The following is a 7,222-nucleotide window of genomic DNA, read 5'->3' as shown; positions in this document are numbered from 1 at the left end:
TATATATATATATATATATATATATATATATATATATATATATGTATATGTCTCTTTCACTCTCTACATGTGTATGTGTGCTCATGCATATACATATATATAAATATACAGTCACACATCTATATATGTCTACAAACACATCTCTTGTTCCTATTCCGTCTGCACTTCTGTGTGTGTGCGTGTGCGTGTATATGTGTATGAATATAACCATTCTTCCTCGTTCCTGTGTTATATATGCCTTCCATACTTGTATTCCACATTAATATTTTATTTATTTACACCATGAGTCTTTTTGTTTTTTTTTTCTTTCATTCTCCTAACATCCCATCATTCCTCTTCACACCCCACTTGGGAATTACAAGTTTTACGTCAGCAATATTTCCTCCAATCACATTGCAGTGATGTCATGACTGTTTTTTCCTGTCTAAAACTGAACACCAGATCAAGCTCTCTTCTAGAGTTTATTTGTGTAAATTTCTCTCTCTAAGATAGTCAATTTTTATATACATCTCAATAAAATTAATTTAATAATATTTTTAATATGAATTATAACCTTTTACTACAAATCAAATAAAGGAACTACAAAGCAGCTGCCGTATCAAAAATGTGGATGAAACACTAATTAACGAAGAAATTAAAGGTAAATATAATATATAAATATATCAGTTTCGTCTGTCCGTTTACACGTTGTCTTACCTTTCTTATTTGACTTATTATGATCTGTAAAATTAGTACTAATATATTATGGATATCGACATTGTAATGATGTTTGTTTAGATATTGCGCAATTGGTATGACCTTTTATTTATTTTTTTTAAATTTTTGTTATTGAAGTTGTCTATTTCTTTTAACTTTTACACCTTTTGAAGCCCCTAATAAACAGCTCGCACTTGGCCCTAATGACGAAATATGACAGATTAATTGGCCTTTTGATCGGCCATTTCATCACCTTTGATATGTGTATTATTTTATGCCAATATCTCATATTCGTTGATTAAATTTATTCACTTTTAACAATTTTTACTTTACATCACCCACTTATCCGCTATCTATTTATAAATAGTGATGTAACGAAAGGCTGTACATAACGAAACAAATATTCGGCAATATATTTATTTATTTCCCATATCTAGTTCGACCCCTCACATATTTTGGGGGTTCGAATTCAGGTTCAAATCTCTTTGGGCGATGCCTCATTTCATCCTGCTGCCGCCTATAAAATTCCTATTACTGACATACAAATATTGATTTTTTTTTATTGTATGAGAAAAACACACCCACACGGACATATATATTTGAAGATTATTATTTTTTTTTTCGAATCGAGAAGTTCGATGTCTTATATAAAAGTTTTCTGAGAAGTTTGATGCTGTTTATTTGTTTCAAAGTCAGTGGGGATTAAATTTAGAACAGAATAACATCTGGTAATATATTTAATCAGTGTAAGAGTATTTCTGTGCCTACATAAATCCATACTAATGAATACTTAATTAGGCAGTAGGCCATAACTGGTTGCCTTTATTTAGCTTCCCAGTCATTTCTGATAAAACTCACTTACCCTCAAAGAACCGTGACTATCCGATTACTTTTTCGAATACACTGCACCCAAAGACTACGACTACATTATCAAATATCTCCTTATTTTTATTCTAATGACGAACTTAGGGTTTGAAATTTGATTGTCATTTTCTGTAAATCGGGCGACGATGAAGAGATGTCCCGCGCAAAAAATCTATTTATGTTTTTATTCAACAGATAAATTACTTGGTGTTCTCTCTCTTTTCTTCTACCATCGTATCTGAACTGACTAATAGCACGCATTGACATTGCTGCTATTTACTGCAGTCACTGCAGTAAAATAACAAGCAGGACGTAACAGCTAAGTCAACGCCTACATATCATTAGCAAAACTAAATCGTTTTTCTTTCCTTCGAAATAGAAAATACAACGAATCATTACTTAGGACATTTTTTTTATTTATATATTTATTTTTAGATGTAATTCGTCAGTTTCCTTTTTGGCTACTAAGAAAACGAACATTTTTATACTTTATTAAGTTATGTATGTGTGAGTGCAAATGTAAGCGGGAGTATAAATGATTGCTCAAACTTCTCCCTCTCTTTCTATCTCTCGTGTAATCAAACCTGTATAGTATTTGGGGAATGATAAATATGATTTCCTTGTTTTCCTATCATTTTGGCATTTATATTTACATCCTCATACTCTCATTAGCATGTACATTTTTCAGCATCTCCGTTATTATTGACGGTTGGGGTACACATGTAATAATGATAATATATGTGAAAATAAGTATATATATTTGATGTATGTTTGTTCGTATATATTAAATATAGGTAATCTTCAAGTTTAGGGGGATAAAAAAATAAATAAAAATATTCAAGGGAAATAACTGAACGACTTACCAGTATTATCCGTTTTCTTCTAGCTGTTTATAAATAAATCACACCCTAACCCTAACGTCAATCAAATCACGTGTGTGATTTATTTATAAACAGAGATGTACGGAGAATACTGGTAAGACGTTCAGTTACTTCCCTTGAATATTTTTATTTATTTTTTTTATCCCCCTAAACTTGAAGATTACCTTAAATATATACGTAATATAACGATATGGAGAATTATATATATATATAAAATCCGAAGTATATAGTGTTATATATCCATCACGGCTGATCTTATCAATCGGTTTCGCGCGAGGTTTACAATAGAGTGTTAGGTAACAATCCGATAGAACCTTACGGTCATCAGAGTTAGCCGTGGTGGATATATAAATACTATACATTTCGGATAATATACCCACTGTTAGACGAATTACACGTGCATGAGTCATTTAAGAGACCATAAAGCAGGGAAAAGATGCACTCGTCTCGTATATCTGTCAATAGAGTGGGTATATTATCAGAAATATATATAGTATCATATATCCATTACGACTGATATTACCAATCGGTTTCGCGCAAGGAATACAATGGAGTGTTAGGTAACAATAATTGTCGGAGGTAGATTATCACAATCAGTCAGTGGCTGCTGTGAAAAAGGATGGTGAAACGAAAAAGGGCCGGTGGGGTTAGGTTATGAGTTATGCCCCCTGGTTGGGTTTTCTGTGAAGCCGGTAAGAGTTGTCTTAAAGCGTTTGTAGGGGCAGTGTGCATTAAGTGTGGTTCTCCTGTGGGGATGGTGTGTAGTGGTGTCATGCATAATTTTTTCTGGGCTTGTAGGTATAAATGGCTGTTCGTTGGTCTGTTTTCTTCCTGTAAAGGATAAAGTCGTGGGTGGCGGTTTATGTTAGCGTGCGGTGTGTCTCTGTGTGTGAAGGGGTATATGTTGGGGTGGTGGGAGACAGTTTATTTTGTTGGGTGTCCGCCTTATAGGGATGGGTGTGTACTTTGGTCAAACTCTTTGTTGGGCCCGAGGGCATTGGAAGAAAGCCGAGGACATGTGGTTGCAGTCATATTGGAGCGCACAAGTATGTGTATGCACGTGTTTTACCTCCGCCTATATATGTGTAAGTCGTCTAAGAGTCCATAAGTCAGGAAAAAATGAACTCGTATCTGTCAATAGAGTGGATATATTATCCTAAGTGTACAGTATTATATATCGATAACGGCCGATCTTACCAATCACGAACCCAATGGTAAGATCGGCTGTAATGGATATATAGAATTCTGTACACTTGGGATAATATGTATGTACAGACACACATATTCTTCATGTTATATCACAATGTATTTATTTGATATTTACGAACAAACATACATCAAATATATATTATCATTATGTATGTATGTCATAAATAGCGGCCATTGCTCCACTCGTGTTCGCTTTAGGGTCTTTGCAGTGTCTGTGGGAAGGATAAGAAACTACAAAATTAATCATTTCATCAAATGAGTTACTAGAAACTGAATGAACTGATATATGTATATATATATATATATTCATACTTATCAGTGGATTAACAACACTACCAATAATTTCAATTGGAAAGAATTTCCACAATCTCAAGCGATCGACTTGTCGTTTACTAGCCATTTTAAGTGGATCATTTGAAGATTGTGGAAATTCTTTCGGCATGAAACCATTGTTAACGTTTGTATCAAATATGTACCGTGTACGTCAAAAATTTAGAAATTGCAAAAGAACATGAAATAATTCGATTTTAACAGTTTAACTCGAAGTTGATTAAGGTGTAAATAGGGTGTAAATATTGAGTTAGAAACGTTTGGATAGAAATAGTTCGAGATTGCTCGTTGTACGCTAACCTATGTCTTCTGTAAATATAACAGACGTTCTACCATTGGACCAAAGTAATCCTTTGATTCCTCTGTCCATTTTAGAAATTTTTTTTTACTGACGAGATTGTATTTATTATTTATAATTTCATCTGTTTCGAGTTCAACTATATTTATATATATAAATTTATATATATATATAAATGAAAAATGTATTGCAAATAAACGACAGGTGAAAAATGCATAACATGTACTGGATGGGGGACTGAGACAGAAGATCCCTAATTCTTCATCATTTATCAACCAGATGGTATTACTCAGTTTCGCAATATATATATATATATATATATCTTATGATATTTACTTTGTATTATATTATACTTATTTATCATGTTTTTACTTATTAATTTTTCTATACGTGACTGGATTTTCATGGATTAGTTCATGAACTTTGGTTCTTTTCTCTAAAACTATATATTTATATATTTTATACTGTGAAACTTAATTTAATTTTAATTTTTAATAAATTGAATTTAACTGAGTTTTTACTTGTAAATTTGGATTTTTATCCCTTATATTATTATTATATATATATATCCTTTAAGTTTGCTTATGAGATATATTTTGAATATGCATATAAAAGCTCCTTTTGTACTATGCCAGCTACAGCCTAATGACTCCAACTGTCAATACCAGTATTTTTGAGGTTACACACACACACATACACACATAATGGAAAATCTTGGAGAGTGTAGTGCCAAACTTTTGGACTGAGAGCAATTCCAGTCCCTGAACTGAACGTAAATGCAGAATGCCAGCAATCTCATCTTCTCCATATAAAGTTGGTACACAATGCTGCAGAGTTCAGATGCCTACTACTCTTCAACATCCTGTCCCCTTCCCACAAAAAACTTAATGGTTTTGCTGGAACAACTTTTGTTGGAGATCCTTGATGAATGAACTGATGTCACTGCAGTAAATAAGAAAAATAAAAGTGGGAGAGTTGTGCACTAAAGATCAACCACAGAGGGAGAACTAGAAATAAAGGAGAATTAATGGTAGCACTCCCGCATTGCCAGTCAAGAAGGTTGAAATAAATAAAGAATATAATAGATGAATTTTATATATGTGTTTGTATGTGTGTAATATTATAGACATACTATGAAATCATTTTGAAATCATCTGAATGCACAAGAAATGTTTTAAGATCAAAGGCTGGCTAATCAGGAAAATAAACTTCATATGAGCAGGGAAGAAAGCTTCTAATCCACTGGAGTATAGGAAACAGATTCTTTCAAATGTTCACATGTCTTCCAAGTTGTCAATAAGTGACCTAATTAGCAACGAAGGAGGATATTCTGACTTGCTAGAGCAAAGACGGGTTTAAAAAGTTAAAAGAAGATTCTTTGGAGTGCAAAGCAAATTGTATGATGCTCATCTATGAAGTTTAGGATTTGCAAAGACTGGAAAATGATAAAGTGAGCCTGCTATGCTAGCTGTACAATAGTGTACAATGAACTGTGGAGTACTAATGTGTTGAGAGAATAAATGGATATAAGAGGAATCAGTGTGCAAGAGTACTGTGCTGATTGGAATGTATGATGTGCATGGATTAGTCTAAACACTGAAAGTGGGTGGGGTCTGTAGAAGAGGAAGACTGAGGAACACTTAGTTTAAATTGGTAAAGATGGATCTCATTGTTGCACCTCGTGTAAATGACAAAGAATTATGATGGTTGATGTTATGTAGAACTTGAAAAGTACCAATCACTTGTGCAAGAATGGCAAAACATATGTTGAAATGGGGGGATGGTGGGACTGGAACGTATAGTATGTATAATATCTGCGTCTATGCTTTTGCCTCTTTTGAACTTGCTTAATTTCCATTTGCTGCCTCTAATGTTTATTCTATCCCATCTGTCACTTTGCCTTTCTCCTCTTCATTGTTCATTGTCATCTATAAAATGAGGCATATCATTAGATCTATCTATACTTAATTCTCTCACCATCATCATTTGTACCTCTCCTCTCTCCCTCCCATCATGTTACTTGAGTAATGAGGGATTGCAACAGATTTTGATACTTCATACACTCTTTCGTTTATCCTCCTGTACTACCCTTCACTCCTAAGTCACCACTTACTCACAGCCATCATTCTCATATAATTGCCCAGCTCTGACTATTCATCACTTATGCTCTCTCTTATCAGTTAAAATTACTCTCCTTTACTGCTACAACTCCTCCAGTTCATTTGTTGACATCTCATTGTATTTTACCATTGACTATTCCTATGACTATCCACCACTTGCTTTCTTTCTCTCTCTCTCTCTCTCCCTCTCTCTCTTAGTAACTATAAAGCTTCCATTAGTTTCTCTTCTCCATTACCATATCCCTTCTATTTCTCTTGCCTTTTTGGTTCACTTCCCTGTCATAAATACTCTTGCTCTTCTTTCCCCTCCCTCCCAAATTCATGTTCTACAGTCATACTCTACTATTTATTCTCTTAGTCTTTTTTACCCTAGAAGAACAAAGGTTACTTAGAGTAGTGAGGTTTCTTTTGTCATGCAGGCTATAAAGCAACTTCACTAGTGCAAGAAAAATGAGGTGTTACACCTTACACTATGTAATGTGTTAGTTTCTATGGCAAAATTCCTTTCCTATGTCAGAAACATGACTTGAGAGTGAAGTATAGTCCTCTGACATGCTTAGAAGACTGGTCACTCTAAAGAAGATCAGGTGCATGACTGTGTTAGTTTACATTTGGATCTATGAAAGTCATTTGTTGCAATTGGTGTGGTTGATGTTCATCCTGTCAACAAATGACCCACATGCTCCATGCCTTCAAATGAATGTGAAATAAGAGATTTCTTTCTTGAAAAAAATGAATAACGAGTGATGCGTGCACACACACACACACACTTGCATGTCTGTGTGTATGTGTTTATATATATATATATATATATATATATATAT

General features: G+C 33.7%; 1 protein-coding gene across 4 annotated transcripts in view; it reads left to right on the top strand.

Annotated features, from left to right (window-relative positions):
- The window catches only part of LOC106877231 (uncharacterized), a 44,095-nt gene that overhangs the window by 11,104 nt on the left and 25,769 nt on the right, over positions 1 to 7,222 (top strand). For 2 of the 4 annotated variants that reach the window (XM_014926092.2, XM_052967800.1), the window contains exon 2: positions 577 to 640. The gene's annotated coding sequence lies outside the window, so the exon portion shown is untranslated. Of the gene's footprint in view, positions 1 to 412; positions 641 to 7,222 lie in introns of those variants that run through there. The other 2 variants (XM_014926091.2, XM_052967799.1) reach the window with 1 other exon arrangement.

The sequence above is a fragment of the Octopus bimaculoides genome, chromosome 5 (assembly GCF_001194135.2).
Source record: "Octopus bimaculoides isolate UCB-OBI-ISO-001 chromosome 5, ASM119413v2, whole genome shotgun sequence".
In the NCBI taxonomy this organism is placed as follows: domain Eukaryota; kingdom Metazoa; phylum Mollusca; class Cephalopoda; order Octopoda; family Octopodidae; genus Octopus; species Octopus bimaculoides.
This window is presented reverse-complemented; position numbering and strand designations above follow the sequence as displayed.